Source organism: Amblyraja radiata, chromosome 3, assembly GCF_010909765.2.
Source record: "Amblyraja radiata isolate CabotCenter1 chromosome 3, sAmbRad1.1.pri, whole genome shotgun sequence".
Classification (NCBI taxonomy): Eukaryota; Metazoa; Chordata; class Chondrichthyes; order Rajiformes; family Rajidae; genus Amblyraja; species Amblyraja radiata.
The window spans coordinates 58,084,940-58,096,972 of NC_045958.1; the positions used below are offsets into that span (position 1 = coordinate 58,084,940).

At 42.2% G+C, this 12,033-nt stretch overlaps 1 protein-coding gene across 2 annotated transcripts in view; it reads left to right on the forward strand.

Annotated features, from left to right (window-relative positions):
- Window positions 1-12,033, forward strand: part of mllt3 (MLLT3 super elongation complex subunit) — a 130,029-nt gene that overhangs the window by 10,172 nt on the left and 107,824 nt on the right. The gene's annotated exons all lie outside the window — the stretch shown is intronic.

A 12,033-nucleotide genomic window follows, 5' to 3' on the forward strand; every position in this document is an offset into this window, starting at 1 on the left:
ACAGGAGTGGACCCACCACCACCAAACTGGACTTAAGCAAAAAATGGTTCTTGGGGGGGGGGGGGAAGAAAGAGCTACTTTAAATTTAATTGTGTCTGGTTGGGTACCTAAAGTAGGGTGAAGACTATTCCATGCTTTAATTGTGCGGGGGAACTCCATGCAGCAGCCAGCATCTCTGGATAGAAGAAATTGGGTGACGTTTCGGGTAGAGACCCTTCTTTAGATTTCCTCTGGTTTTAGTGTTTTTAGTTCAATTTAAAGATATGGTGTGGAAACAGGCCCTTCGGCCCACCAAGTCCACGCCGACCACCGATCACCCGTACACTAGTTCTATAACACACGCACACGCACACATTTTCCATCCTGGGATTAATAAAGTTCTAGCGTATAGTATCATGTGTGTAGGAAGGAACTGCAGATGCTGGTTTAAACTGAAGTTAGACACAAAAAGCTGGAGTAACTCAACAGGTTAGACAGAATCTCTGGACAAAAGGCAAATATTACGTTTTGGGTTGGGTCTGAAAAAGGTTCCTGCACACCTTTGGAATGTGGAAGGAAACAAGAGCACACGGAGAAAACCCATGCGATCAAAGGGAAAAGGAGCAAACTCCATACAGACAGCACCCATATTCAGGATCAATTCCGGGTCTCTGGCAATTTTAAGCAGCAACTTTATGGCCAATGTACAGCCCCATAGTCTTGAACTGAATTGAAACATACAGTAACTGTAAAGGGGGACTTTGCGTCACTTAGAGATTTAACAGTGAAAATGGATAGTTTCTTTTTATTAGGAACCAAAGTTATCAACGTATAATTTTTTGTCTGTTGGAACTGAGGCAGCTGGTGGACTTGCTGCCTCACACGCCAGAGATCTGTGTTCGATCCTGTCCTCGGGCACTGTCTGTGTTGAATTTGCACATTCTCCCTGCAAGCGTGTGGGTTTCCTCCCACATCCCAAAGACGCATTGGCTTTGTAGGTTAACTTATCTCTGTATGTAGGGAGTGGGTGAGGAAAGTGGGATAACAGAACTTGTGTGAATAGATGGTAGACAAAAAAGTTGGAAAAAGTCAGCGGGTGAGGCAACATCTATGGAGTGAAGGAATGGGCGACGTTTCGGGTCGAGACCCTTCTTCAGACTGATATCGGGGAGGGGGGCAGGAAAAAGAAAGGAAGAGGCGGAGACAGTAGGCTGTGGGAGAGCTGGGAATGGGAGGGGAAGGAGGGAGAAAGTAAGGACTACCTGAAATTGGAGAAGCCAATGTTCATACCATTGGGGTGTAAACTACCCAAGCGAAATATGAGGTGCTGTTCCTCCAATTTGCGGTGGGCCTCACTCTGGCCATAGAGGCGGCCCAGGACAGAAAGGTCGGATTCGGAAGGGGAGGGGGAGTTGAAGTGCTGAGCCACCGGGAGATCAGGTTGGTTTCTGCGAACTGAGTGGAGGCGTTGTGCGAAGCAATCGCCAACCCTGAACTTGGTCTCACCGAAGTTGATCATACGCTGAATAATCCAACCAGAATTTTGTTTGGAAGTGGAAAGAAATAATAGAAATTGCATTCATTGCAATGTGTAAAAAGAGATGAGATACTATATTGTAATTTTGCTGCATGTCATTGTATATATCATGTCTTGATTGGTGAATATGTTGAGTTTGTGACTTTATTTGAAGCAGAAATAATATGTGAATGCTTCATTGAGCATAATTCTGACTGGTAACTACGCACTTCGTCAGAACACATTATCGCACGTGTTGTGCAAGCCATCTTAAATGACCACCTAAACTGTCATTTGGCAACCTAAAAAGCTGCCTAGGTTGCCCGGCTGGCAACAGGTAAAAAAAGTTAAGCGAGAGCCCTGCTGCCTAAAAGATCGATCTCTTAGGGAAGCATAATTCTCCTGTGCCTTTACTATTTATGACCATTTTATATATGTTTTATATATTTTATATATAAAATAATGACCAATTTATAATTTTAGTCGGGGTATGTACTGCCTACCTTGCCTACCCTGACGGCACGTGCCTGATCTGTTCGGACGGTATGCGAACTGCAGCCGGTCCATGGTGCGAGGGAGGAAAGCGCAGATGTGGTTCTTGATCAACCTCTCGAAGCATTTCATGACTACCGAGGTGAGGACCACCTGTCGGTAGTCATTCAAGCAAGCTGGAGAGGCATTCTTTGGCACTGATACAAAGGTGGATCTTTTGAAGCAGGCAGGGACCACGGACTTGGCCAGGGAGAGGTTGAATATTGTGGTGAGCACTTGAGCAAGCTGAGTAGCACAAGACTTTAGTACTCTCCCAGATATACCATATTTCATAAAATTGAGGCATTTAAGAAACCTTTGGGTAGGCATATTGATATGCAGGGAATGAGGAGATATGGAATATGTACAGGCAGAGAAGAGTTGGTCTTGGCATCATGTTTGACACAAACATTGTGGGCAAGGCTCTTATGCAATACTGCTCTATGCTCAAGTTTTGTTTCCTTGAGCTTTGTTTTCGACAAACTTTGTTTGGCTTGTTTAAATATTTCCAGATAAATTAACTTCAGTTTATGACCTCCTTCATTCTGCCAAATGAAGTGATACATTAGTTAAGGTGACAATTTATTACAAAAGAGTGATTTATGAACTAGTCGTCTTGCCTTCCAGTCCTCATAGCTTCTGAGGCCCGGGCCCCGGGCCGCGGTGTTTGAGCCGCGGGACAGTTGTAACATCGCCCGGGGGGTATCGCCTCAGCGCAGAGGGAGAAGAGGAGGGAAGAGACTGGAGACCTAAGACTTTTGCCTCCATCACAGTGAGGAGATGTTGGGTGGACTCACTGTGGTGGATGTTAATATGTGTTTATTGTTGTTTTTTATTGTATTGTATTGTATGTATGACTGCTTCAATTTCGTTCAGACTTCGGTCTGAATGACAATAAAAGGTAATCTAATCTAATCTAATCTAATAGGCAGTGACTGTTGGGGTACCGCAAGGCTCGGTGCTGGGACCGCAGCTATTTACAGTATACATCAATGATTTGGATGAAGGGATTCAAAGTAACATTAGCAAATTTGCAGATGACACAAAGCTGGGTGGCAGTGTGAACTGTGAGGAGGATGCTACGAGAATGCAGGGTGTTTTGTTACCTTCTGTTGTCCTTTGCTATGAGAATGCAGGGTGACTTGGACAGGTTGGGGGAGTGGGCAGATGCATGGCAGATGATGTTTAATGCGGATAAATGTGAGGTTATCCACTTTGGTAGCAAAAACAGGAAGGCAGATTACTATCTAAATGGCGTCAAGTTGGGAAAATGGGAAGTACAACGGGATCTGGAGGTCCTTGTACATCAGTCTATGAAAGTAAGCATGCAGGTACAGCAGGCAGTGAAGAAAGCGAATGGCATGTTGGCCTTTATAACAAGAGGAATTGAATATAGGATCAAAGAGGTCCTTCTGCAGTTGTACAGAGCCCTAGTGAGACCACACCTGGAGTATTGTGTGCAGTTTTGGTCCCCTAATTTGAGGAAGGACATTCTTGCTATTAAGGGAGTGCAGCGTAGGTTTACAAGGTTAATTCCCGGGATGGCGCGACTGTCATATGCTGAGAGAATGGAGCAGCTGGGCTTGTACACTCGAGTTTAGAAGGATGAGAGGGTATGTCATTGAAACATATAGGATTGTTACGGGTTTGGACACGCTAAAGGCAGGAAACATGTTGGGGGAGTCCAGAACCAGGGGCCACAGTTTAAGAATAAGGAGTAAGCCATTTAGAATGAAGATGAAGAAACACTTTTTCTCACAGAGTGTGGTGTGGAATTCTCTGCCTCGGAGGGCAGTGGAAGCAGGTTCTCTGGATGCTTTCAAGAGAGAGCTAGATAGGGTTCTTAAAAATAGCGGAGTCAGGGGATATGGGGAGAAGGCAGGAACGGGGTACTGATTGGGGATGATCAGCCATGATCACATTGAATGGCTCGAAGGGCGAAATGGACTACTCCTGCACCTATTGTCTATTGACTTCAACCTAAAGTTGTTGCAACCCACTCACAATGACATGGAGGCACTGAGGATGCAGGTTAAAGATGAATGGTACATAACGATTCACTTGAGGGATGAGTGAACGCCTGCTTTCCAGTCTTTTAAGAGGCTTTTAGAACTTTAATTGAGGTTATAAACTGAATTAAGACAGTTAAGTATTAAGCTTGGGGAATGGGGGACAGGATGTCGGCCTGTGGTAAGTTAAAGTTCGGGCAGAGCAGGAATCTAAAGTATTTTTAAGATGAGGATGCTTTTAAATGAAGCTGTATATCACAAAGAACAGCAGTGATTGGAATTGAGGATGCATTATAAGTTGAGTTTAGATAAATGGGAAGCAAAAACAGTGAAGAACAGTTTTGATGGCAAACTCAGTACCAAGCATGCATTCTTTCTGCTGAGACACAGGGTTTGAAGTTCAGTGATACAAATAGATTGCTGATGTACTGCAATGTGGTGTAGCCTGGGATACATCCTTGAAGAGTTGCAAGGGAGCAGATATTTTCACCAAAAATCACATACTTCCACTTGCTAAGTTCGAGTAAACATTGCTGAATTGATTTGATGTTTGAGAGACAGCCTAATGTTAAGATTGGATTATAGAGGTGGAGTTGCACATCTGCATAATTATGACCTGGTTGATGGGTGAAAGACCAGAACAACCTGTAGATATTTAGAAGCTCGAGGAATGATTTCTTCATAAAATCTCTCCTCGTTAGAAGCTTGGAAGAGAGTTGGGAATTAAAATTGAGTTTGGGATGGATCAAAATCTTGGACTGTTTTGCATTCATGAGCTTGGGGATGGGGAGAAACTGAGCACCGTGTTTTGGTATCAGTGCTGTCGTAGAGTCACAATTGTAGAGCATTGAAATAAGCTCTTTGGCTCAACTTGACTATGTTGGCCAAGGTGCTACCTTGAGCCAGCTCCACTTTCCTGAGTTTTTTCCCTATAACCATTCCTATTCATATCCAAATGTCTTTCCAACATACCCACCTTCTTTGGCACCATTCTCTGTGTGCAACTCGTCTCCTATAAATCTTCCCCTTTCTCAAATCTATAGACTTCCCTATCGTGTCAAAATGATTGTGACCACATGCCTTATCTATGCACCTCAAGATTGTATAACCCTCTTCATCATTGCCGCTCAACCTCCTTTACTTAGGGGGAAAAAGGACAATGTTTTCTCTCCTTGTGACTCAAACCATTCAGCTCCTGCAACATCATTCTGAAAAATACTTGCACTCTTTTATGCATCACATTCTTTCTATAATATGGTGACCAGAACTACATACAACATTTGAAGTGCATTCTTTCTAACACCTTGTACAGCTTTCTATAATATGACATTGGTGACTCTTGTACTTAATACTGTCCAATGAAGGCAAGCGTGCCATACATCACCTTCACCTTGTCTGCTGTGTTACCGTGTTCAGAGAACTATGTTCTTGTATCCCTGGTTTCTGTTCCGCAATAGTCCACAGGATCTAGTGAAAACCATGGTCCTATCCTGACATTCGGAGACTCTTCTGATATAGGCCAGGTTCCCTCGAGTTTCCCCAGCTGGATGCTGTTTATTTGGCAAGGGTAAATATAGAAAGCTCTTCATAATTTACCTGGCATTTGGCACAGATTCAAAAGAAAAAGTATGACTGTAGATTTATGAACAAGGCAAGAAGCTTACATTTAAAAATTGTACAATTATTTAAGAAACCAAACCACTGGGAAGGTTGTGTTTTTCTGGGCGATGTGCTTGATTGTCTGAAGAGGATTTAGATTTTGTTTTCAATTTAATAATGAAACTAAAATTTAAATAATTGTAATCAAATTCTGCTTGATTTGTAATATTTTTCATTTTATTCACTGTAACTGAAGGAACATACAATAATTCCTTCATGGGGAAATAATTTTGTGTTGGAATTAACAATTAAAAAAAATTTAAATAGTGCCTTACTGCACTTATTGTCGACTCTCAAGGTCTTTCCCAAAGTTTGAGATGAAGAACTGAATTTCTCCAGCAACTTGCACCTATTTAAATGCAACCTGATACTGGGATCCTGTGTATTCATAAGGAACTGCAGATGTGGTTTACAAAAAAAGGGGGGAGAAAGTGCTGGAGTAACTCTGGAGGCGGCAACTTTAGAAAACACAGAGGTGCGTTTCGGGATGGAATCCCTCTCCGAAGCCTGAAGAAGGGTCCCGACCCGAAACGTCGCATCTCTATGTTCTCGAGAGATGCTGCCTGACCCGCTGAGTTACTCCAGCACTTTGTGTCTGTCGTCTTTTGTTCTTTTTTAAAGGTGCCAGTGTTTATATAGCAAGCTTTTTGGCCGAGACACTGCATCAAGGCCGAATGTAATGGGGGGATGGTCAATATTGGGAGGGGAAAGGGAGGGATGAGATGGGGGAATTGCAAGTGATAGGTGGTTCCCGATGTGGATGGGTAGTTGGGGTGAAGGAGGGGGGGATGGAGATGGCCACTGAGGCTGTGAGGTGATTTGTGGAGTCAATTAGGAGCTGCAAGGTCTTAACCGGAAACATCAGCTATCTTTCTGCATCCACATATGCTGTATGACCTGCTGAGTATCTCCTTGTTTCTTTGCTCCAGATCACAGGATTGTGGGTGATAGCTCTAGGTTTTCAGACTAACATTTCTTGCTCGGCAACGCTATCAAATCTGTTTTGCATGTTGCTTGTTCAGTACAACGGCATGAAAATGTATTGTCATGTTTGATTATGTAGAGCAAGTACCTGTATCTTAGAGGTTCAGTAAAACTGTTAATATAGCATCCCTGGACTCCGATGCTGGACTCGCAGATTTTCCAAGCTATTGAATGTTGTTAATATGCCAGACACTTTTAATTTGGTTTAAAAGTACAGTAGAGTGAGAGTGTTAGTAAACCCAGTGAGTGATAATCTACAAGCAAAAGCCAATGAACCAGACGGTGGACCATCTTGATTTTCAAATCATCAGATAACAGTATCCGAATTTTACTGAAAATAGTTTCAGAGAGCTGAAGGGTTTTCCAAAGGTGCCATAACATGCAAACCTTTGTGTTTCTGCTGCCAGCACGATTATATTTGCGACAGTGCCTCTGGCCTCTCCTCCTTGAGCATTGTGCTTGGTCTCTTACTGTCAACATGTGGATTTTTTGGTAACATGTTAATTGGTATTTCACAATTCCTCGTCCTGTATTGATCAGAAGAAGGGAGGAAGCAAGACTGTCCACAATAAATATAATGGCATTAACAAAAGAAGAGCTACTTGGTGCTGGTTTCCAAGCTTTACTTAAAACAAAACTTGAAACACTTAAGTTAATTGAAAGGAATGCTGCAGAACAAACATTTACCTTTCCATAGAGGAAAACAGGCTTTCTTTTTAACACTGCCGTACATCCCTATTCTGTTCCTCTGAATATATTGGTTTATGGTCTAGAGGAGGCATAATTATGAAGTAAAGATATTATTAGAAAAATTGTATGGATTGAATTGTTGTATAAACTGTTAGCCTGGTTGGGAAATATGGTCAGCTGATTATTTGTCCCTTTCTATTACATCTCCCAAGCACTCTGCCCGCACCTCTTTCACTGTCAGAATATGTACGTTTGTTACTGATCCTGGTACTCATATGTACTGACTACAGTTTTCTTTTGTCTGTTCTGTGCTGTGTTCAGTTGAAAAAATGGGTATAGGGCTGTATTTCTGCAGTGGTAGTTAATTTGGACCCACCCCCTCTAAACAAGTAGAACAGAAAATAGGTGAAGGAGCAGGCTATTCGGCCCTTCGAGCCAGCACCGCCATTCAATATGATCATGGCTAATCATCCAAAATCAGTACCCTTTACACAGAAGAAAATAGAAGTAGGAGTTAGTCACCAGGCCCCCATCAAAGTGGCCTTGCCATTCAATATGTTCATGGCTGATCCATGCTGGCCTTGGCTTTTTTTGTGCCAGTTCTTCGATTCAGGACCCACTGAGAGAAGAAATGTAAGTATATATCGGTTCCCTTTTGTATCTATGTCCCTGCCATCAGCATAAACACACCGAGATCTGCCCCCCTCAAGCATTCTTAGGATCTTCTCTGTTTGAATAAGGCCACTCTTAATTCTTCTGATCAGCAAGGAATACAGACCAAAATTGTCCAGCATCTCTTCATAGGATAGTCATGTCATCCCTGGTAAATATTTTTCAACTGCCTCCATGACTATTGTATCCTTTCTTGGGTGTAACCGTGCAAGCACCCTGTGCAAATGCAACATCACCTACATATTCTCAAATGTCAACTCCTTTCTCAAACACCAACATGCTGTTTCCCTCCTTAACTTCTTGCTGCACCTGCCTGCGAACTTTGTTTGTGATTCATGCACTAGAACACACAGATGCCTCTGAGCTTCACTCATTTTTAGTCTGTCTCCATTTAGATAATTGCCTTTTGATTCCTCTTACCCAAATGTAGGATCTTGCAATTCCCCAGATTAAACTCCATTTACCACATTTTGACCATTAATTCAGTTAATTGAGTTTCTGGATATGCAGACAAGCTGACCTAAAATTTTGCTTATACTAAGCAAGTTGTAATAATAGCTGGTTCACTTCAAGCTGATATAAATGTGTGGCTTTTTAAAAGAAATTGTGAATCTTACTCCTGTGCCTGCTAAATAAAACAAATTAGCATAACCACTTGGAAATTGGTTAATTTGGATGTATTTATTTTCCAACTTGCACAACACGTTACTTTCAACCAAATAGCAAAACATTTTGATTCTGGTTCAAATAGTCAATTATCACCTTATTAAGATAAGGGTGAAAGGGTCAATAACATTCCACTGGAAAAGTTTAACTAATCCATGCTAAGGCTAGTTTTGCTGTTTGTAAGTTTGAAGTTGCTTTATATAGTTTGAATGATTTAGTTGTGTTTTACCACCTGCACAAGTGCAAATTTTTCACATCTCCGTGGTTTGTATCTTTCTAAAAGTAAATTCATTTAAGGAAGCAATTATCTTTAAAATCTCACAAGAAACAAGTTAAAGAATTGGAATGCCCAGGGTAATATGTTGAGGAAGGAGCTCGCCAATTGCTTTGAACCTCAGGGCAGGCCTTGGAATCAAAGAGAATACAAGAATTTGGCAGTAATTGTTTTATGACTTGCCAGAAATCATACCTAACTTCTATAGGTACAGCACAAAGGGTGGCTTTGAAGTGACAGGTTGGTGCTGCTAGCAAGAAACACAAAGAAGAAATGGGAGAGCCAAGGGACCTGGAAAGAACATGTAAACAGGAACTCCACCATAAATGCAAATTCTTATATGGTTTTCTCAATGAAAGGACTTCTCAGGAAGTAGTTTATTGAAGCATAGTTAATAAGGCCGGCTGCTGCTGGGTCACTTCCTCCTTAAATCGTGAGCTGTTGCAGATTACTTTGCTCTCCTGCCTGTAGATCGGTGAACATCTGGAGTACAAAAGTCACAACTCATTGATGTATAAGTGTTAAGACTCAAAATAGCCCAAATAGTTTCTGATTTGTGCGTACAAAAGTTTACATTGAATGAAGTAATTTCCTGATTTGCATTTCAAGTAGCTTAATGCTGCAGTGGACATTAAAACCTCATTGCACCAGCGGCAGAAGCATTTAGTTGCAGTCTCAAACTTGGATCTAATCCCAGATAACTGCTAGATAACAGATTTATACCAGCGTATTTCAAGGCTGTGGTTTTGAAGCTAGTGTTTAAGTTAAACCTGTCTGTGCTCATGAGATACTGAAATGCTGCTCAGCTGTAATTATTCTGTTGTAAGATAAATCTCGATTTCTATGCTTGCAGTCACCAAACTTGCCTGAATTTAAATCACAATCTTGTTTACTGTGGTATATCCCGGAGAGAAACAGAACAAGCATTTTGGTCTCATTTTGCATCAGCCTAGAAATTTGACTAGGTATTTATTTTCCTGTGCGTCACCATGCACTGATCTCAATGTAATTTAATATGTCAGATGCACATTAAATGATGTCATTTACCAGGCAACGATCGATCACTGGCAATGTTGTGAGAAAAGTTAGACTATGCTTTTTCAGGAAAGACCATTACTGGACATTTCATAGAAAGTAGGTGCAGGAGGAGGCCATTTGGCCCTTCAAGCCTGCACCGCCATTCATTGTGATCATGGCTCATCATCCACAATCAGTAACCTGTGCCTGCCTTCTCCCCATATCCCTTGATTTTGCTAGCCCCTAGAGCTCTATCTAACTCTCTTTTAAATTCATCCAGTGAATTAGCCTCTACTGCCTTCTGTGGCAGCGAATTCCACAAATTCACAACTCTGGGTGAAAACGTTTTTTCGCATCTCAGTTTTAAATGGCCTCCCCTTTATTCTTAGACTGTGACCCCTGGTTCTGGACTCCCCCGTCATTGGGAACATTTTTCCTGCATCTAACATGTCCAGCCCTTTTATAATTTTATACGTTTCTATAAGATCCCCTCTTATCCTTCTAAATTCCAGTGAATACAAGCCCAGTCTTTCCAATCTTTCCTCATATGACAGTCCCACCATCCTGGGGATTAACCTCGTGAACCTCCTCTGCATTGCCTCAATAGCAAGGATGTCCTTCCTCAAATTAGGAGACCAAAACTGCACACAATACTCAAGATGTGTTCTCACCAGGGCGCTGTACAACTGCAGAAGGGCCTCTTTACTCCAAAACTCAAATCCTCTGGTTATGAAGGCCAACATGCAATTCGATTTCTTCACTGCCTGCTGGACCTGCATGTTTACTTTCAGTGACTGGTGTACAAGGACACCCAGGTCTCGTTGCATTTCCCCTTTTCCTTATCTGACACCATTAAGATAATCTGCCTCATTATACTTGCTGCCAAAGTGGATAACCTCACATTTATCTACATCATACTGCATCTGCCATGCATCTGCCCCATCACTCAACCTGTGCAAGTCACCCTGCAACCTCCTAGCATCCTTGTCGCAGTTCACACTGCCATCCATCTTCGTGTCATCAGCAAATTTGCTAGTGTTACTTTTAATCCCATCATCTAAATCATTAATATATATTGTAAATCGTTGCGGCCCCAGCACCGAGCCTTGCGGTACTCCACTCGCCACTGCCTGCCATTCTGAGAGGGACCCGTTTATTCTTACTCTTTTGTTTCCTGTCCGCCAACCAATTCTCTATCCATGTCAATACCCTACCCCTAATAGCATGTGCTCTAATTTTGCCCACTAATCTCCTGTGTGGGACCTCATCAAAGGCTTTCTGAAAATCCAGATACACTACATCCACTGGCTCTCCTTCATCCATTTTACTTGTCACATCCTTAAGAAATTCCAGAAAATTAGTCAAGCAAGTTTTCCCTTCGTAAATACATGCTGACTTGGACCAGTCCTTTTACTGCTATCCAAATGCGCCGTTATTACTTCTTTAATAATTGACTCCAGCATCTTCCCCACCATGGATGTCAGGCTAACTGGTCTATAATTCTCTGTTTTCTCTCTCGCTCCTTTCTTGAAAAGTGGGATAACATTAGCTACCCTCCAATCCACAGGAACTGATCCTGAATCTATAGAACATAGGAAAATGATCACCAATGTGTCCACGATTTCTAGAGCCACCTCCTTGAGTACCCTGAGTGCAGACCATCAGGCTCTGGGGATTTATGAGCCTTCAGTCCCATCAGTCTACCTGATACTAATTCTCGCCAAATGCAAATTTCTTTCAGTTCCTCTGTCTCCCTAGATTCTCTGTCCTCTAGTACATCTGGAAGATTATTTGTCTTCCTTTGTGAAGACAGAACCAAAGTACCTGTTCAACTCTTTATATTCTTGGCCAGCTTACCCTCGTACATCTTTTCGCCCCGTAGTGCCCTTTTTGTTACCTTTTGTTGTCCTTTGCTATGAGAATGCAGGGTGACTTGGACAGGTTGGGGGAGTGGGCAGATGCATGGCAGATGAAGTTTAATGTGGATAAATGTGAGGTTATCCACTTTGGTAGCAAAAAACGGAAGGAAGATTACT